This window comes from Polypterus senegalus, chromosome 18, assembly GCF_016835505.1.
Source record: "Polypterus senegalus isolate Bchr_013 chromosome 18, ASM1683550v1, whole genome shotgun sequence".
In the NCBI taxonomy this organism is placed as follows: domain Eukaryota; kingdom Metazoa; phylum Chordata; class Cladistia; order Polypteriformes; family Polypteridae; genus Polypterus; species Polypterus senegalus.
Window position 1 is genome coordinate 41425314 of NC_053171.1, and position 22898 is coordinate 41448211.

Below are 22898 nucleotides of genomic sequence, written 5' to 3' on the forward strand. Positions count from 1 at the left end.
AATTGTTATTATGTGTAACAGAAACATTAAATAACAAAACATCAACCTAATCACAGTAGGAAATGTTTATCTAGTGCCCCCTGCTGTACTGAAGCAGATTTAATATACTGTACGTGCTTCATGTGAATGTTTTGAAACAGTCAACAACATACATAGGCACTGTTCAATCAAATGTCAAAAGATTTTTTTCTCCATCAATTCAAGCAGCTGAAAACACAGCTCACAACCACAGGGACACTCTAAGTGCAGCGGTCAGAACTCTTAGGTTAACCACATGTGCCACATGGACAGAAACTGGACTACTTAATAAAAAATAACCCCTTTAGCAGGTCATTTTAAATATCCCATTAGTAATCTGGGAGACATAATAGGTCTGGATAGAATGGTCGCACATCTTATTTTGCAGCTCATACACAGTATTTAATACCCTCCTCCTCCTTTAAAGGTCCACACCAAAAGCTGATGGACATATATACGACGGACCCTGTAAAGGGGGTCCCCTTTCTAATAACAACTACCTCTGATTTTTGAAATGGTTACATTATGAGATCTCTGCAGTCAAGGATTTTTAAATCCATGTTGACCACTTCACACAGGCCTGCAGATTATCATAGCTGATTCAGTTGCTCCGTTCATCAACAAAATCAAGAAGCAACTCACACCTTGTAGATGCAATCTTGGAAAAAATATCCAGTCTAATCAATGTTAATGGCTTGTTTGACTTTCTTTGACTGATGCACAATTTATTATTTCTTGAAAGGTGAAGCCAGAATCCTTGCACTAAGAATTAAGTTGATGGTGTGCCCTCCAGCAACATAAAATTAGAATCACCTGTGTTCACTTCTTATAATGGTGTGGGCCATATTAAAAACACACACTGAGACCCTGGATACTTTTATTTGTAACACAAATGCTGTAGTAGGGTCAATCAAATGCATACACTTATTTAAATCTGTTTTTTTTTTTGTTCTGTTTCGTGCAGAGGAGAGTAACCAAGCACATCCCAAGTCTTACTGTAAGGACATGTCCTACTCTGATAGACTCAGAGAATAATCCTGTTTAGTCTCGAGGAGAGGAGACTGCATGAGGACTTAATCCAGATGTTTAAAATTCTCAAGTCATTGCTAAAGTAGATCCAGTGACATTTTTTTAGCTTAAGGGTGAATCACAAATTCAAAGACATCAATGGAAATTAATGGGAAAACAATTAAGACTGAAGCCAGGAAGCACATCTTTACACAAAGAGTTATGGGATTCTGCAACAAATTTGTGAGACTTGGAGTTGAAGCAGAAAACGTGACAACGTGACAGCTTAGCTAATAGATAAATCAAAACATCTAATGGCTAGGCTGACACTCCATGTTAGGGCGAGAAGCTCAGTGAATCAGGAGCAGCTCAGAGTAGATTTGCTGCTGCTCTGGATCAAGAGGAGCCATTTGAGGTAGTTTGGACATGAGGTAAGGATGGCAGCACCCCTAGAGTTGCTATGGGCATGACCCACTGGGTAAAGAACCTATAGCAGACCCAGGACCAGCTGGAAGTATTATATCTCTATGCTGGCCTAGGAAATCCCCAGGAAGAGCTGGAATCTGAAGCTGGGAACAGGGACGCCTAAGCTGAATGTTCTCTCGTTTGTCTGTAGTAGTAGGGTGTTGTACCACGTTGGCCATTATGGATGCAATGACAAGTCAAGCAAAATGACTCATCTTATTGGCTAACTGAGCCGACTGCAATATGCAAGCTTTCAAGGTAACTGAGGCCTGAAGAACAGGTCTCAGTTGCATTGAAAGCTTACATTTTGTAATCGGATCAGTTAGCCAATAAAAGGTGTCATTTTGCTTGACCTCTTATTTGACAAATTTCTTATGTTCTTATGCTGTAGTGGAATTACAGATCATCTGTTTACACGGGCAATACACCGAGTCACAGACAATGAATGGGTGTCTGAATAAAAGCCATCCAAAAATTGCTGATCCCACTTAATCCAGTTGTAGGGTCACGACAATGTAGAATCTGATGACTGAATAAAGTGATTTGTAGAAAGCTGAGAGTTAAACTTTGGCTCTTATTATTAGAAAGTTTGAAGTGCATTGCTCTAAAGTCATCACGGCATGCACAGCAATGTTCCCAATATTAAATTTAGTTGATGGTGTATATATAAGTGGCACAGTGGCAAGTGTAGATGCCTCAAATCTCTAGGAGGCCAAGCCCAAATCCTGGGTGTGGTGTTTGCATGTTCTCCCCTCATCTGTATGGATTATCCCCCCACATCACAAAGGCACACACTGACTCACTAGTGACCAGTCTTCATTTGTGTGGGTGTATGCCTTGTCATGGATTGTCACCTTTGTGCCTCATCTCGCTAGAATAGGTTCTCGCTCTCCCAACCCTGAACTTGTCAACTTGAGGAAGGTTAATTTGTGGATGTGTTTATGACAGCAATGCCCCTTTTATGCACTGTGAAGTGTTAATTTGACACTGGCCATTTTGAGTTCACATGTTTCAGGCACTTTCAGTACTTCATGCTGTGACATTTTTGTGAGTAACCTGCAAGGTATGAAACACATCGGGTGGCACAGGCACCTGCAGCGATGTCACCCAAGCTGCATTCAAAAGCAGGACAATCATCTTCTGTTCACACACACCAAACAGGGCAGGGGCAGAGTTGACTGGAGGCCCAGTGGAAATGAGGACCCTGCTACAACACATGGATTCTCCATAATATGGCTGGTGGGTGCTATCTATTCTTTTTATTGTACAGTGGCTGTGAAATGAGAACTGAGTACATGATGGTGTCCTGTTGGAGAGATCAGAAGTGGCATTGTTGCTTTATGCAGATAATGTTGTCCTCTTTGCCTCATTTGACTGTGACCGTTTGCATGGACTCAAGCAAGTTGCTACCCAGTGTGAAGTGACTGGGTTGAGGATCGGTTCCTTCAGGTCTGACTGAACATCTGACCTTAGTGGAGGAGTTCAAGTATCTTAGATCTTATTCACAAGTGATAACAAAAAGGGAGCATGAGATTGACAAGTGGATTGGAGTAGCAGTTGCTGTTCTGGGGGTGCTGCTTTGGCCCATGGTGGCGAAACAGGAGCTAGTCTAAAAACAAAACACACGATTTATTAGTGAATCTACATCCCTGTCCTCACTTGTGATCATGAGCTGTGGTTAATGGCTGAAAGATTGAAACTGTGAGTTCAAGTGGCAGAAATGAAGTTTCTTCACATGGTGGCTGGGCTGAAACTTCATAACACGGTGAGAAGCTCAGCGATTAGGAAACCCTCAGGGTGGAGTTGCTGCTCCTCCGAATCGAGACAAGCTAGTTGAGGCAATTTGGGCATGTCATAAGGATGCCCCCAGACAGCTCCCTGGAGAGCTACTCTGGGCACATCCCACTAGGCAGAGACACAGGAACCGCTGGAGGGATTATATCTCTCAAATGGCTTGGGAAGTCCCAAGAAAGTGCTAGAAAATGTAGCTGGCAACAAGCAAGTCTGAGTTGAACCATTTGGCCTGCTGCCACCATTACCATTACCACGAAAACAGTCACAAAATGAGATGAGATATTATCTAGCACCCTTTACAGAGCACAAGAAAAAAGGTTCCTATACAAACTAGAGTTCAGTTTGAAGTAACCACCATATGTGAAGGACAAAAGATATTGTTTCCAAAAGTATGTCCCCCCATATCCCATTGAAGCTGCACCCCTACTACGAGAAAATAAAAAGAGCTAACAAAAGTAGTAGTGGACCCTCCCAATTCCCAAAACAGGTGCAAACACAGATGGAGTCAGTAGTGATGAGTAACTAGCGGAGCTCAAGGTCTACTCAACCTCATCCTATAGGTCAACATTACTTCTAGAAACACTGGACTGGATAAAACGTGCCAGTGCTCGGGGTCTGTTTTCTCAAGTGAATGAGTGGAAAGCCAACGACAGAGCAAACACAACACAAAAAGCAGAACTCCCCTCACAACACTCCTGTGACAGAATGAGAACGCAGCCCCGCTCCCCAGGGGATCGCAGCAGCGGACGTACCAGTAGCTGTGCGCCAACCCACCCCTGGGAATAACTAATTGGATGAGTTTTCCTGGAAAAGAAGGCACAAAGAGCGCCGCCCTCCTGGATTGGCGAATTAAGTGAAAGAACGAACTCTTCCGGATTGATGGAAAGGTAACGGCCGCGGAGGAGAGGTGGACAGTGTGAGCTGCGGGCTGCCCGCCTGCCCTACTTCGTGTTGTCATTTCCACTGTCTGTCAGCTGCGTGTCAGATGCCCGCTGAAACTTACATTCTATAGATAAAGCCCGAGAGGACAACGCCAGATCCTCTTATTTGCATGTGCATGTGCGGCTGTCCGATGCCGGTCACTCGGCAACCTACGTCAATGCCAGGCTGTCGCGGCGCCGCGATAAGGACTCCCGTAGCCCTCGCGTCACTTTATCTCCACTAGGCAACAGGACAGACACTCGCGCGGCCCTTTGTTTATTTGCTTGTTTTGTCAGAATTAATGGCAGAAAAGGACGCAAGCTTCGTGCACCTGACACTCCCAGACTGCCATCCAACTGGACGAGTTTCAGTGTTTAGGGTGCCAAAAACCTTCGTGCTCAGGGTGCCCTTCACCAGCTGCACCATAACACCCCCGCCCCCCACCCACATAACCCCGAGCGATCCTCCTACTGCTGATGTCCTGGCTGCGAGTGACACTCCATGATGAGATGATCAGACACTCTGACGAGCAGCTTACACTGATTAGAGCGCGGCACCGTGTTTAAAACGTGTTTTTCACTGAAATCCTCTTGTTCCTCTTCATAGATTTTGTTACTTAGGCGTAATGATTTATTGATTAGTCACCTGATGAAGTCTTTGATGCCCAGCCTTGCAACATGTCGGCGCAGTGGTTAGTGCTGCCGCCTCTCGAGTCCAGACTTGAACAGAAGCATTGCCTGTGTGGTTATTCTACAGTATGATCTACGAGAGTCTATGTTTTTTTTTTTCAAAGACATTCGCGTGAGGTTAATTTATAACTTTAAATTCGTCTAATTTTAGTTAATGTGAAGATAGCGTGCGATGTACTGGCGACTTGTCCTGGTTTGGCACCTTTGGCACTCTGAATTGGATAAGCAGGGTAGAAAAAGGGCAAGTGTGCAGTTTCTACTGTAAATATACCGTTTTTATTAGTATATTTGTGGAGGCTATATAGTACTTTGGTCAACTTCTGCTGTTTTTAAATGTGTATTAAAATAAATTGACCTAACTTGATCCATTCCAGCGTGACGTGAAATTGTAAACAGCTACCTTGTCTGGCATATAATTAAGAGGTTGGACTTCAATCCCTCATAATGTGGGTTTAAATCCCGCTGCTGACGGTGTGTGACCCTGAACAAGTCACTTCACTTGCCTGTGCTTCAACTGAGAAAACAAAAAGAAATGTAACCAATTGTATTTTTCCAGTAAGTTGCCTTGGATAAAGGCGTCAGTATTAATCATATAGCGCCTTTCTCAATGGATACACACCAGATGAGGGCTACAGCCAAGACGTTATGCATGAAACCTTCTTTTTAAACGTTGAAATAACCTTTATATATACATGTTTTTCCATATCAAAAATCTGTAAGAATGGTCTTCGCACAGTTAATAGTTAGTAATAATAATAATTTATATCCGAAATGGCACCTTTCACAAGCAGCTCAATCTCAAAGTCTTTACAAAACAGAAAGGAATGAATCGATTTGTTAGATTATACAGTGCCTTCAACGCGAGTACTTTCTTAATACATAAGATCATCGTGATGATACCATAATTCAAATTTAAATAGATTTTAATCTCTCAAGAGTCCTTCACACAAGAGCTTATCATAAAGCTGTAATAGAAAGGTGGAGACATCAATCGACTGTTAATACAGCGCCTTTCACAAGCACGCCAACGCATTTATAACGACGCTGCAAAGATTACAAAGGAGATCATTGTTTGTTGTTTCTAACTGAAGCCTATTGGTTGGGGCTCCTTCCCAACATCTTTAAGGACATGGGTGCGTATGCCCTGCGACGGCCTGGCACCACATTTACAGCTGATGCTTACCTTTGCAGCATGGAGTGCCAACTGGACTCCTGTGGTCCGGAAATAAGAATCAGTGGGTTCGGTAAACTGATGTATCGACGAAAAGTGAGGAATCGAAATGACTCTAAACTAATCACGATTCTAATGCAAAACGTGGTATCACAGAACACAATGGAGATTTGATCTTTTTTAAACTGACAGGTTAGAAATTAATCTTTTTTACATTTTAATTAAGGTTAGAATTTAACCGGCAATGTTAAGTAGACACTTCAACCACAAAACGGAGGCTAATAATTTTTCTTTTGTATTTTACATACGGTATTTATCATCATGATAATATCATTCTTATGATAAGGTAATTCTGATGACGACAGAAAAGACGCTGTGATAGCAGACATTAAATCACAAGGTTGCCAGTTCACTCCCAATTGCTGGCACTATGACCTTAAGCTAAGTGCTCCACGTGCAAAATAAAACAAATGGAATTTAAAAATATCTTGGTCGTGTAAGTCGCCATGAGTAAATGAGGCTAAAAAACATTTAATACTTTCACAAAAACTAGTGCGTAAAAGCTATTTACAAGGCAGTCGTAATCAAACCATTTGAGAGGTCTAATTAAGCTCCAAGCCAGGTACCTAAAGACCTCGTTCTCTCTCCGAAGACACAGCGTCCCACCTTCCACCATAGCAACTTAAGTGAGACATAATGATGTTGTTATTTTTTATGTGTTTTACTAGACTGTTATGTTTTTGGTCTGATATTTTGGCAGAGATCTACTTATTGGCGATGAGCACTAATGTGGCACCGTGCTTATTATGACACCATGCCACGAGAAGCTCAGAAGATGTCGGCTGCCATCTAGTGGTCAATTGTGCTAAAACATTTTCAACTTGTTTTAAGTTAAGTGCGCTGTGTTGTCAAATGGATTTTACTTCTTTCTTGTCTAAGACGGTATTTATCAAATTAAAAAGCACAATATAAAGAATATAAGTCAGTAATTAATTAGTCAATTAACAAAACCTTTAATCAGTAATAGATTTTGGTAGGAATTTCCTGTAACAGTGATTCAGCATTGGTTAATGTCGTTTGAGCAAATCACACATTTCAAAATTTTAAATAATAATACATTTTCAGTATTTCATAATTTTCTCCTGAAGAATATTTTATTGAGAAAGGTTCTGTTTTCCATAGTATGTTGTGCCACTATATTGTCATCAAGACCAAGTATGACAAGTCTCAAGAAGTATAGGACCACTGCCCCATTGTCACCCTTGCCTTGTGTCATTCCTTAATACATTGGTGCCAGCAGTAGTAGCACAGGTGATAAAAATAATTTAAAAATAAGGGAGAATAGTCAAGCAGACACTGTGCCCTAGTTCTCTTTAAAAGGGTTTTTTAATGTTTGTTTTTTCTTTAAAGGCTATCTTGATGCAGCATACTATATACCGAGACACGCTCATACATTAGAAAGCATCTCCATCCTACCAAGTGGCTTTCAAAAGCCTCCTAATATGTGGGTGAAATAGAAATCTGTAAAGAATGTTAGGCTACCTGGCAGGATAGTAACAGATCAAGAAAACCTGAACTTAGCCTCCCGGCAGCAGCAGTCCTTTTAAAATTACAAACCCACTGGTTATTTCATAAATCTGATATCATTTATTTAGGGTTACTTATGAAACCTGTTATGGAGCTAAAAAAAATCAAAAGGGTCCCCCTGGAACCTTCACTTGGATTGTTCTTTTGGCAACCAAAACTGGTTCCCTTATGGCATCGCTCTGAAGAACCACTCTGACACTTTTATTTTTAAGAGTGTAAAAGCCGTCAATAACCTGATTCTTCCCCATATTTCACATTTTCTTTTGAAGTATTCCGCCTCCATGGTGCTCAGATCTTCTTTGCAATCGTTTTTGTGGGTGTCACACTGTCACCACGTATGGAGTAGGGATGATGCTTTTTTCAGAGACTGTCCCAAAACCTTTGGGATTGTACTACGTCCAGATGTCAGAACTGTTCTGACATTTAAATCCCACCTTCTTACTCTGGCTTTTGGGGATGTAGTATAATGTATTTGCTTGTAATGGAGATGGGAATGTCCTTTGGTTTGGTTTTCGGAAGGTGACCTTAGTGTTTATGTATTGTGATTTTTTTTTTATTGTGGCTTATTGTTTTGTTTTTTTTAATTTGATTTTTATTTGGTTAGCCATTGGTTGTTTTAAATGTGCTTTATAAATAAATTTGGAATCTGGAATCATCCTGCCATTTATGTTGATCTGAAACTGTTCTATCAGATAGCAGCATATCAAGTTGTTACAATAGCTGAAGACTAATAGATGAACAGAATCATGGGGTGGTTGTTCGTCATTCATTCAGTCAGTATTTAGGTCATGTCTGCATGCTTTCCAGCGAGCTTGTTCACATGTGTATTATACAATAACAAATGCACACTCTTTAACCTCATTTTTATGTCAGTTAGTGTGGCCTCCTCTGAGCCAAGTTGTTTTACTGCTATTCACAAGTTTGTCCTGACAACAACACTAACAGATTGTGAGGCTCAGTCACTGAACCTAAGTTGTCATTTTGCTTGGCTTTTCTCTGCATTCATAATGGCTAACACGGTACAGCACCCTAGTACTACAGACATACAAGACACCAAAATGTACCGCTACTACATGGAATTGAAGACCCGGTGGAAGAAACTGGCACACATCGACAGCGACATCTTCTTCTTAACGAAATGCAATTACATCTTGCCTGAAGATGGGGCCTGAGTTTCCTCGAAAGCTTGTTTATTGTAATCTTTTTAGTTAGCCAATAAAGGGTGTCATTTTGCTTGGCTTTTCTCTACATTCATAATGGCTAACACGGTACAACACCCTAGTACTACAATCTACAAATACAGAAATACAGTAATTGTATTACATACAGTCTCACTTGCCTCTTAATTGCCATTAGTGCTTCCCCCTGGCGACTAAAGCATGTTACTACAACTCACAAGGTTCCATGACTGTGCCCACACCATATAATATTTCAATTTTGTAGAAATATGGAAAGAATTTCATAACTCCTGAAAGGTTACACAAGCTATTATGTGTGATACAAAGATACTATATGTGTTTACCATGTAGACCTTTCCGCTATAACTGTCTTTGAACTTGAATGAGTCCTTTACTTTGCCAGGCCTCACATGGTGGAAATATGATAGATAGATAGATAGATAGATAGATAGATAGATAGATAGATAGATAGATAGATAGATAGATAGATAGATAGATAGATACTTTATTAATTCCAAGGGGAAATTCACATACTCCAGCAGCAGCATACTGATGATAAAAAAATAAACAATATTAAATTAAAGAGTGATAAAAATGCTGGTATAACAGACAATAACTTTAAATAATGTTAACATTCACCCACGAGTGGAACAGAAGAGTCACAAAGTGTGGGGGAGGAACGATCTCCTCAGTCTGTCAGTGGAGCAGGACGGTGACAGCAGTCTGTCGCTGAAGCTGCTCCTCTGTCTGGAGATGATCCTGTTCAGTGGATGCAGTGGATTCTCCATGATTGACAGGAGCCTGCTCAGCGCCCGTAGCTCTGCCACGGATGTCAAACTGTCCAGCTCCATGCCTATAATAGAGCCTGGCTTCCTCACCAGTTTGTCCAGGCATGAGGTGTACCTCTTCTTTATGCTGCCTCCCCAGCACACCACCGCGTAGGAGAGGGCGCTCACCACAACCGTCTGATAGAACATCTGCAGCATCTTATTGTAAATGTTGAAGGATGCCAGCCTTCTAAGGAAGTATATTGCACAGAGCATCAGTGTTGGCAGTCCAGTCCAATTTATCATCCAGCTGCACTCCCAGATATTTATAGGTCTGCACCCTCTGCACACAGTCACCTCTGATGATCACGGGGTCTATGAGGGGCCTGGGTCTCCTAAAATCCACCACCAGCTCCTTGGTTTTGCTGGTGTTCAGTTGTAGGTGGTTTGAGTCGCACCATTTAACAAAGTCCTTGATTAGGTTCCTATACTCCTCCTCCTGCCCACTCCTGATGCAGCCCATGATAGTAGTGTCATCAGCGAACTTTTGATGATTATGATGCTTATTTTATGAACTTATGATGACAACTAAATAAATACACATTCTTAGTTGGCCTTTAATTTCAGAAAGTGTTGCCCCCTAGTGTCTATGGTGTGCAACTGAAACCTGTGTGAGCTCCTGCACGCGTGCCCATTGTACATATGCACAGACACATGAGCTTGAGGTTCTATTCATATTTGAAAGGCTTGTTAATTTGCAAATATCCTATCATCAAAAATGTTTGTCGGTAAGATTTAATAGGGAGTCAGCATTAATGTGACACTAAAGCATAGGGTGGGAAGTAGGTGGGGGTTCAAATCTGGGAAGCTGGCAGAGATGCAAGAATCGTGTGTGATTCATGTCAGCTTCTTCCAGCCATGGGTCACAGCAAAGGACCAAAAAGCCAAGACAGCTCCAAAGACATGTTGTACTATTCATCAGCTGGACTTGCATCACAAATGATCAGGTGATCTTACTTCTTACACCATCTCACTCAGTTTGGGCTTCTCCCAAAGTTGAATGTAGATCATTGAGTAACTTCTAGAAACAGACTCACTAGCTCTCCTGCATCCCTCTAAAGTAGGACCAGATGGACTCCAATGTTTCCTTTGACCTTACATCTACTTATGTGCCATGCAAATTTATGGAAATTATAATAAGTGTGACAAGGCGCTATATTGGCGCTGGACCCAACACAGACAGACACAGAAGGCACACTAATAAAATCAAATAAATGTTTTATTTTCTTCATCTGTGGTCTACGATTTCCCCGTACCCACAGAAACAACACAGTCCCAAAAGCACAAGCAGAAACACCAAAACAAAAACACTCTTCTTTCCTCCACTCCTCTCAGCAGCTTTGTCTCCCTCCTCCAGACTCTGGCTCCTTGAGTGGTGGGTGTCGGCTTCTCTTAAAGCCCACCAGGAAGCACTCCAGGTGATAATTGACCAAAATTAGGCTGCTCTTCCGGGTGTGGCTGCATCACAGCCCAGACGGGCTCAGGAAGCCATGCAGCTCCCCCTGGTGGTGGCCACGGAGCCCTACAGGGATGAGCTCCGGTGTAACACAATTGTGGCCTCTATGCAACCCAGGGGGCTGCCACCAAGTGTTCCGGGGGATGTAGTCTACATCCCATGGCTGCTCCCCTGGATCCAGCGTCAAAGGGGCATTCCAGCCGTCCGCCACATAAGAAATAAATTAGAACATTACCTAAATGAAAATGATGTTTTAAATAGCAGCCAGCATGGGTTTATGAGAAGAAGGTCCTGCCAAACCAATCTTTTAGATTTTTTTGAAGAAGCAACTGAAATAGTTGACTAAAATGAACCATACAACATAATTTACCTAGACTTTCAAAAAGCATTTGATACAGTCCCACACTAAAGATTAATTCTGAAATTAAAAGCTGTAGGCATCAAAAGTAACCTACAAAACTGGATCTCAAGTTGGCAGGAGTAAGAGGAGAATGGTCCACATGGAGAAAGATCATCAGTGGAGTCCCTCAGGGGTCTGTCTTTGGGCCATTACTTCTTCTGATTTATATTAATGGCATCGATTTTGGTGCAGTTAGTAAACTTGTCCAATTTGCAGATGACACTACTGTAAATTTGCAGGAATGGCAGACACTGAGGAGGCAGCAAAAATAATTCAGTTCAGATCTAGACATGCATCAGAACTGGGCAAATACTTGGAAAATTCAGTTTAATGTAGAAAATTGCAAAGTGCTACACATGGGCAAGAAAACATCAGTTATAAATACAAGATGAGAGACACGGTCATACAGGAAGCATCCTCTGAAAAGGATTTGGGGTATGTGTTGACACAACATTTTTACATCTAAGTAATGAGCAGAAGCAGTTAAAAAGGCAAATAAAATGTTAGGTTTTATCATAAAAACTGTTGAATTTAAGTCAGGGGACGTTTATCTCAAACTATATAATGCACATTTAGAGTATTGTGCTAAGTTCTGGTCGCCACAGTACAAGAAAGACATAGCAGCACTTGAAGCGGTGCAGAGGACAGGTCCTATTCTGACAGACTCAGAGAATTAAAAACATTTAGTGATGAGCAGAGAAGACTGCGTGTGGACCTATTCCAGGTATTTAAAATCCTCAAAAGCATCCCACAACATTCCTTTGGCTTAAAGGTGAATCACGGACATGAGGACATCAGTGGAAATTAAGAACTGAAGCCAGGAAGCTCATTATCCAAATAGTTGTGGGACTCTGGAGCAAACTATGAAGTCAAGTAGCTGAAGCACAAACTTTGCCAACTTTAACAACAACAACATTTATTTATATAGCACATTTTCATACACATAATTCAGCTCAAAGTGCTTTACATGATGAAGAAAAGAGAGAAAAAGACAAAGTAAGAATTAAAATAACACAACACTAATTAACATAGAATAAGAGTAAGGTCCGATGGCCAGGGAGGACAGAAAAAAAAAACTCCAGATGGCTGGAGAGAAAAAGTAAAATCTGCAGGGGTTCCAGACCACGAGACCACTCAGCCCCCTCTACCTAACATAAATGAAACAGTCCTCTTTGTATTTAGGGTTCTTATGGAAGGACTTGATGATGACGTTCATGTAGACTTCTGGCTTTTAATCCATCAATGTAGGAACATCACGGTGCTTTGAGTAGGTGGTGGTGGAGCAGATCGCCACCACAGAAAACTGGGAAAAGAAACAGAAGAGAGAGTAGGGGTTAATACGGATTTTAGAGCCACCATGAATAGCTATGATAATTAATTGAATATACAGAGTATCAGGATTAAATTAAGGTGAAGTTATGAGAAAGCCATGTTAAAGTAATGTATTTTTAGCAGTTTTTTAAATTGCTCCTCTGTATTATCCTGGCAAATTCCTATTGGCTGGCTATTCCAGATTTTAGGTGCGTAACAGCAGAAGGCCGCCTCACCACTTCTTTTAAGTTTAGCTCTTGGAATTCTAAGCAGACACTCATTTGAGGATCTGAGGTTACAATTTGGAATATAAGATATCAGACATTCCGATATATAAGATGGAGTGAGATTATTTAAGGCTTTGTAAACCATAAGCAGTATTTTAAAGTCAATTCTGAATGACACAGGTAACCAGTGTAGTGACATCAAAACTGGAGAAATGTGCTTTCTTTTCCTAGTTAGGATTCTAGCAGCTGCATTCTGCACTAGTTGCAAACAATTTATGTCTTTTTTGGGTAGTCCTGAGAGGAGTGTGTTACAGTAATCTACTTGACTGAAAACCAAAACGTGAACTAATTTCTCAGCATTTTTAATGATATAAGAGGTCTAACTTTTGCTATGTTTCTTAAGTGAAAAAAATGCTGTCCGATTAATATGTGATTTAAAATTCAGGTTACAGTCAACAGTTACCCCTAAGTTCTTTACCTCCATCTTAACTTTTAATCCTAATGCATTAAATTTTTTTCTAATAACCTCATTATAACCATTATTGCCAATCACTAAAATTTCTGTTTTCTCTTTATTTAGCTTGAGAAAATTACTATTCATCCATTTAGAAACACAAGTATGTGTTAGTGAAACAACAGAGTCTGGGTCATCAGGTGCTATTGATAAATACAGTTGTGTGTCATCAGCATAGCTGTGGTAACTCACGTTATGCCCCAAGATAATCTGAACTAATGGAAGCATGTAGATTGAGAAGAGCAGCAGACCCAGGATTGAGCCTTGTGGAACACCATATAGAATATCATGTGTCTTTGAAGTATAATTACCACAACTAACAAAGAATTTTCTACCTGCCAGGTAGGATTCAAACCAATTTAAGACACTACCAGGGAGGCCCACCCATTGAGTAAGGTGATTTCTAAGAATGTTGTGATCAATGGTAATAAATGCGGCACTCAGATCTAAGAAGGATCTGGATGAGGTATTGGGACAGTTTAGCTATTAGCTAAACAATCAAACCTGAAGGACTGAATGGTCCTTTGACAAACGTCTTAGCCTTATGCTCTTGACATGCACGTTTTCCTGTCTTGTGTATATTCACCTAGTGTTCAGAGTGCAAAGCTTTCCAGCTACCAACCCTCGATATTCCATCGTTAAAGCGAAACATGCGGTGACTACACGGTGCCCATAATGACCTCCTGTTAAATAATATGCCGGCTTTCATGCCTGCAGAGTAAACAGGGTGTAAAGCTTAACGGTCGTTGTTTAATCAAGACCAGGAAAGAGGTGCTCGCCTCGCCTCAAGCATCTCTGGCGGGTGTTATTAATAAAACTTTCGGCTGGTGTCTGTTGGCAGCTTAGAAAAAGACTAATGGATGAAGAGCTGGGCCGCTCAGCGCCGGATGAGACTGCGCTTCTCTTAATTTAATGGCTTAGCTCTCTTCGGCAGATGGAGGATTCCGTGCTCGTTGAACCAAAAAAAGGCAAAAGAAAACAAATAAACAGAGCGGACAATTTAATGGGCTCCCCTGTGGCTCGCTGAGTAAAGAGACTGTGCCGTCAGCGCCGCTGGGTCAGACGCGACTGTGGGGCAGCTTAGTGCCTGCTGGCAGTGCCACCTTCCGCTAAAGAGTGACGGCAAGACTGGTAAAAGACAAGCGCGCCACAGTGCGGTGCCGTGGGCGTGGCTTAAAGAAGACAGGTAAGGATAGCGCAGGCACGCGGCGGCGCTACGTAAGTCAAACCGGTGAAAAAACAAATTAGGTATAAGATTTGAAGTATTAGATTTTTGCCTGATTCCATTTGCAAGAACAGGTTTTAACCGCAGGTTGTAACGGTACTCGTATTGAGGACAACATGAGACCACCTCGGCCACCTGTTAAGTATTCTTATGCCTATGTATCATTTGGTGTTGCTTTTAACGTATAGTTTTTGTATTTATTTTCAATGTTGTACTAACTAGCTGCGGTTTGTGTTATACTACAGTCACTGCACCGATACTCACAATGTACATGTTCACTAATTTCTGATACAGGTCTGTTTTTTTTATTTAAATTCTGATTTTAACAATGTGATGTACTAAATTAGAACACTTACTCCTCCCACCCCCATTTTATATAGCCTTAGTTAAGCGATAGCATAACGCAAAAAAAATTCTTAGACATGCTTAATCCAATTTTAAGGTCACAGGGTGTTGGTGCTTATCCTGAATACAGAACAGGAATCAACACCTTAAAACTCAAGATCAGAGAAAGAAAAGAATTGGTGGTGGACTTAAGGGGGGTATTTTTCGTACGTGGATTACTCGTTTAGCCGGATGTAATAGTTGACGATTTGGCCTGATCCTGGATCTGTCGGTTTTTTGAAACTCTTGCTGGATGTGTTGTCATAGCAGCACGATCGGCAAGATCCTTTATTGCTTCCGGAGGAAATTCTTTTAGAAAGATACCGCTTTAGCGGAGGGGGAATATTGTACCTTAAAGATTTATTAGCACCTTATATTCAAAGTCAAACTCGGTGAAGTCGGGCTCTCACAACCACACAGATAGTAGTAGGTTATGCATTGCTTTGAGGTTTTTTGCAAGCGGCACTTTTTTATATACTGTAGGCTATACGGAAAATCTGTCTAAAAGTGCGGTTTGCCAGGCAATTCGTAAACTCTGTTTGTCTCTGAAATATTTCCTTCGGGTTTTCATAGTGTTTGCTGGACACCTGCGTGTGCAGACAATAAAAGAGGCGTTTCATGCCATTGCAGGTACACAGGCAAAAACACCCACAGCTCCATAAAGAATCTCACAATCAGCCTAACATTATCATTACTCAGGATTTCCAAATGTGATTGGGGCACATGGGACTGATCAGAGTGGAGTTTGATCAAACATTATTTGGAAAATGTACCTCTCCTCCTGATGAATAATCAGACACAGTGTCTTCATCAAATATTTGACCTTCGTCAATATCTCGTTGGTCAGACAAGTTCTAGGGATATGACATTCACTGCAACTGACCCAACAAAAAAGAGAGCAATATGGAACATGGCACACATTGAGGACAAATACAGTATATGCAATGACCATCCTTTACCTGAAATGAAGTGACCACTGCATCCTGCTACTGGTTCTGAGGAGGAGCTTCCCCCTGGAATGCCCTCAGAAACAGGGCGATGGGCATTTTGCTGGAGAGCCAACTCTTCCGCAGGGGTTAGGTCTGGACTGCGTGGACCTCCACCTGTTTTTTGCTTGTCTGCCTTCTTATTAGCTTTAAAATTAATGTTTTTTATATTATATATGATTCTTTATGTCAACAATTCTTTAAATAGTTATATACCAATATTTACCAGTTTGAAGTATATTCTTGTACAGTACTTCACTTTAATCTGTCCCCATGTTCTCCTTGTGCTCACTTTTTTTTTTTTTTTTTATTTATTAATTTTATTACAATCAATACATAGCAATCAAGTTTTTACAAAAAAAAGAATTATGCTAAGAACAGATCGATCCCCACCCTTGAGAGAGAGAGCAAGCCAAACGTGTAAAATTTAAGGCTTTTAAAAATACCTAAATCAACAAATTCTCTGTGCTTTATAAAATCATTTCAAAATATTACTGATTAGATCCTGCCATGTTTTGAAAAAAGTCTGCACAGATCCTCTAACTGAGTATTTGATTTTTCCAATTTTAAATAATATAACACATCAGTTTCCCACTGACTTAAAAGAGGAGAGTTTGGGTTCTTCCAGTTTATCAGAATAAGTCTGCGTGCCAACAGTGTAGTGAATGCAATCACAATTTGTTTGTCTTTCTCCACTTTAAGACCCTCTGGAAGAACCCCAAACACAGCTGTTAATGGGTTAGGAGGGATTGTGAGTCCAAGACTGTCTGAGAGGTAATTAAAAATTTTTGTCCAGAATAATGTTAATTTGGAGCAGGCCCAGAACATGTGACCTAGTGAGGCTGGGGCTTGGTTGCAACGTTCGCAGGTTGGATCATGCCCTGGAAACATTTTGGAGAATTTTAGTCGAGACAGATGTGCTCGATATATAATTTTGAGTTGTATAATTGTATGCTTTGCGCATATGGAGCTTGAGTGAATTCTCTGCATTGCTACTTTCCACTCCTTTTCTGATATATTAATTGAGAGATCATTTTCCCAGTGTCCTCTTGGATCTTTGAAAGGAAGGGATTGTAAAAGGATTTTATATATTGTAGAGATGGAGTCTAAGTCCTTGAAATTGAGCAATAATTTTTCCAGCGTGGATGAGGGTGCAAGATGAGGAAAATCTGGAAGGTTCTGTTTAACAAAGTTCCTGATTTGAAGATAGTGAAAGAAATTTGTAGCTGGAATGTTAAATTTGGAATGTCATTGTTCATAGGATGCAAAGACGTTGTCTATATAAAGATCTCCAAGCAAGTTAATTCCAAATTTTTTCCAGATATTAAAAACTCCTTGTGCTCACTTTTGATCTGGAATTATGACATATTAAATAATAATTAATCTAACACACAGGAAATGAAACTCTGCTTTCAGTAAATTCAATGCACACGCGTTTAATCTGTCGGACACTTTTTGCCTGGGTTCCTCCTGGTGCACGACAATGCCCGGCCTCATGTGGCAAGAGTATGCAGACAGTTCATGGAGGACGAAGGAATAGATATCATTGACTGGCCCTCACACTTGCCTGACCTAAATCCAAAAGGACACCTCTGGGACATTATGTTTCGGTCCATCCGACACCGCCAGGTTGCACCTCAGACGGTCCAGGAGCTCAGTGATGCCCTGGTCCAGATCTGGGAGGAGATCCCTCAGGACACCACTCATCGTCTCATTAGGAGCATGAACTACATTGTCATCCATAGAAGCCATACAAACTACTGAGTACAATTTTTGAGTTGCTGCAATGAAATTTCAAAAAAAAATATTCACTTTGATTTTCGGGGTGTCTTTGAATTCAGCCCTCTATACAATGATCATTTTCATTTTCATCAAACGATGTGGCATCCTTTCGTTCCTAACACATTAACTAGTCCATATCAGTAGAGACAGACAGCAGGATTTTTTTCCCCATTGAGCTCTGATGTGTTTCCAAAGTGTTCCTTTAATTTTTTTGAGCAGTTTAGAATTGCCAGCTAACCAAAGACACAACTTTGGAGATGTGGGAGAAAGACCCCTACTGACTTGCAGGTAACACACCAACTCTACACAGGCAGAAATTAGACACTGGACATGTGAGGCAGCAGTCCTAATCATAAATAAGCAAAAAGCCCCTAATTATAGGTGTTGTCTGCTTATACAATTATAATCTGACCCATGTACTTCTGAAACTTCTGAGATATTGATTTGGATTGGAAGTGGGGAAGGAAAGGCAGTAACTAAAATATTCACATGGACTGGACACAGACCACGTAAGAACAACGCCATGCTCTCAGGGCAACTGCGACACAAAAAAATGAAGTTACACCATGTATCCACAAGATGTCACTAACTTTCCATTTGTTTACTATCCAAGGCCCACATTCTCTCTCAACATTAAGAAAACAAACCACAATATGAAACTAAAAACTTGGTGCAACAAATATTGCTTCCATGTTTGCTCTGTGAATGACACAAGAGATGCTGTGGACTTTGCTTTGATTACCTGTAATGCCATTTTCTAGAGTGTGTTCTGCCTCATCCATGAGAAAGATATGTTCATCTGCACACCCCTCTGGGAAGCTATAGGTGGAGGAAACAGTGGCATTGTAGGGGCTAAGGGGGCTTTTAATGAGCTGCCCATTGCCTTTTGACAAGGGTGCTACTGTCCATCATTGAGGGCTCACACAGAGGCGACGGGCTGAGAAGTGACAAACCCATGCCCAAGCTCCAGCTCCAGTCCAAGCTTTTATTAGACATCTTGGTCGCACTACTCTTTTTCCAAAGCCAAAGGAAAGATGGGCAAATAAATGGGAACTTCACCTTGAACATGGAGAAGGATATATTCAACTGCCTGACAAATTTCTTAGCCCTATCCCCCATTTTCTATAGAGTGTGTTCTGCCTCAGGACAGCTTAGGGATAAGTTTGATCTGTTGGAATAATCTTGCTAATTTCTCAGGGCCGTTGGAAGCAGCTTGCTAGGTTTCAGGTCAAATAAGGAAACATCCTTTATGGTTCAAGCTCTCTCCAGGGGCCTCATGTATAAACGGTGCGTACGCACAAAAATGTTGCGTACAAATGTTTCCACGCTCAATTCACGATGTATAAAACCTAAACTTGGCGTAAAGGCACGCACATTTTCACGGTAGCTCCAACCCTGGAATACGCACGTTCTCTGCTCAGTTTTTCAAACTGGTGCCACCCAGCAACAAAGCAGTGTTACTGTTCCTGTGTGGTTACCAATCTTTTCCACATACCTGATGTGGTTTTATCATATACACTGAAACTAACTGCATAATGTTTATTAGCGTAAGGCATCTGATTGTAATTAACTTGTAACAATATAATGGTCCAGGGAATAGCCAAAGTAATCCAAATACCATAGCTGCTTTAGCGTTGTTACTCTCACTGCACCTTCTTTTTCTTCTTTCAGCTGCTCCCGTTACGGGTTGCCACAGCGGATCATCTTTTTCCATATTACTCTCACTGCACCACTCAGAGTATTTATATCACTGTATCTGAGTGTGAATCACAGCAGCAGCTGATCAGAAAGAGAATTATCGGCATACGCTGCCTCAGCCATGCTGTCTATTGAACTCAGAGCTTTGCCACGCAGTTCAGAAACAATTTCATCCCAAGAACTCTAAACGTACTCAATCAGTCCATCAAGTGCTCCTTGTAGAACTGTTAGTACAGTACTTATTAGTACAATCACCTCACTGGAAACTTGCACTACAGTTATAATATTGCACAACCTGAGCCACTTTATAAAGCGCGTATGTACATATGATGACAATATCACTTTTAAGATGAAATGCAGCAAAAATATGTTTATTATACAGATAAAACTAAATCTATATTGTTAATAGTTAAAAATGTGAGGATACAGTGCCGCAGCGCTAGTGAGGAGCTGGCGCTCCGTTCACAGATTGTTCCTGTCTCGCGCTTTATTGTTGCTGGTGCTGACACGACACTGGAAGGATAGAATAATTAAACATGTACTACAAAGATATTTCAACGTTCCTTAAAAGTTGACATCTATTACAGAGCTGATTGTGTGGCGATTGGGTATTTGGAGAAAGAAAAGGAAGGACAGGAATTGGAGGTTAGTACGTTTGAAAGAGACACTGCTGCTGCAATAAATTATTTCATTGAAGGTTGCGCATGGCACAGCAAGCCTCTTGCGTGAGACATGAACAATCACTGCGACACCGTGTTCCCATGTTTAATAACATGCCTTAACTCCTTTCATCATGAAAATATTACGTATATATCTCAGTATTTTAATTATTCAGAGACCTGTAATATCACAAATGTAATGGATTCTGTGTCCTGTCGGATGAAGAGAATGCCCAGAAACACGTAATGATTCACACACATAGAGCACATTGAAGATCAAATACAAAACAAAGCATTTAACGTGCTACTTTAGTTACAATGGGATTGAGAAACTAGTAAATTCAACAATTTTAAGATGTTTATGATGTTCTACTTTAATGACAAAATAAACCACGTGATTGAAGTGGACATTTTGAGACTGAAGTTGACATTTCGTGCTTTCCCCCCTGTGTGCCTTTTTTTTTTTCTCTCTCTGTACCCTAATAAGCTTCCACATGACACTCAGACGGTGGTCTACGACTCACCTTTTCACACCGACTTTGATATCCAACTTTTTTATTTCGGGCACTGTTCGACTTTGTGAGCTTTCGAGTTTCTCCAACACTCTATGTCACTCGATCAGCTTCCTTTTGTTGTTTATACCACGGTTTCAACCAACAAATAGTACGTTTTTCTTTGCCTCCACTTGGTATTCGCTGAAATTCTTCTATTTTCCCTCGTGCTTTTGCCATTGTGTTTTCACAGAAGGCTGAGCTTAAGGGCTATTTATATTAATTCTGGGAGGAGTTGGGGCAGGTGCGTGCACATGCGTTACTTTCCACACTGACCAGGATTCATGTAGCGGAAGAACATGGAAGTTAGTGTACGCACAGATTTATGCATCTGGATTTTTTTGTGTGAACAAACATTTCCGCTTTTGTGCTTACGCCATATTATAGTGCGAGTTCTACGCACGTCGTTCTACATGAGGGCCCCACGTGAGCCAAATGGAGCACAGCAGGCATCAATGACAACTGGGTTTAGGTGACTAAGACTCATGAAGCCACACCACCAGCTACAGCTCTGACTGCAGGTCCTAAACTGCCCCCCACCATGCAACATCTGCCACCAGACTGCAAGGCCAATTCTTCATGACTCAAATTCTGTCAAAGGGGAACTCAAGTTCAACAGCATACTCTGTCATGAACATCCAGCAAAGCAGCAGCTGCAATTGAGTCTATGAAAACACAAGATAGATGAGCTTTCCAAATGGAAAAATAAAACCAAGACAATATTCATTTTGTCACTCCAGGAAAGAATTATCATTCGCTTATTCACTCACTCCGACATGAACCCTAAATCACTGAGGCCATTGCCAGCTATGACACATTCCAGCATACAACCCCTAACACATACAGGGATCACAAATCCACTACGACTCTTGTGCAAGTTCACGCCTCATAAAAACTAGCTCAAAGTTCAGTTCACACAGATTTAAATGAATAAATTCACATTCATAGTTTGCCATTTCAGTTTTGAACTAGTTCATGTTCATTTTGTATTTTTTTAAGAAGCGAGAATAAATGACCCATGTGTTTACTTTTTTCAATTTTGCATGCCTTATATGAGGCTATTACAATGTTCTTGAATAAAATACAATAATTATGGATACTTTATTTAAATACACAGAGTTATACTCAGCAACAAACATATAAAACCATATACAATGGAACTTCAAGTCATAACCGTAATTCATTCCAAAACTCTGGTCGTAACCCGAAGTAATTTCTTTTTCTTTAAAGATTTTTAAGAACAAAAATAGTTAATTATACCATAGAATACATAGTGTAATAATAAACTAAATGTAAAAACATTGAATAACACCGAGACAAACACCCAGGCTCCCTGCTCAGCTGCACGAGAGCCTTCACTCGTGCTCTCTCTCTCTCGCTCACTCACTCACTCTCTCTCGCTCGCTCTCACCGGCTTTCTCCTCCTGCAACCTCCCATTCTTTCCTGTTCTCTTCTTTTTCATTTTAGCCGACTCACGCTTCTGTTCATGAAAAGGACATGGCAGTTGTGGCAATCAGCACTCCTGGGAACAACTACGGATGTGAACCGCTTCTCACCTGTGCACTTAGGTGAGAAGTGCCCACATCACAAACTCCACAGGAACCGCTTTGGCCACACACCACCACGCCCCCTCACTAAGCCGTGAGTGCGGTGATTATTTATTAAAACTGGCCTTTTTGACGGGAGCTGTGGACCCGCTATACCATAGGAGGAAGCTGGGTTGAGAGGCGGTTACAGTTTTGAGGGAGAGTCCCTCTGCGTGATGCACCGAGAACACTGCACAGTACAGGGAGAGACTGAACGCATTTGAAAAATCATCAGCACATACGAACCGGAAGGGAAACTGGCTTGTTCGTCACCCGAGTGCGTGGTTGTGAACAGATGCAAAAGTTTGGTGAACTTTTTGGTCGTAACCCGATTTGTACGTGTTCAGAGATGCTGGTGACCCAATGTTCCACTGTATGCTAATATCCTCCCGGTCAAAAAAGAAATTACATAGATGCAAGTATACATATAAATTACCGTTCTATTTCCAACCATGTGACA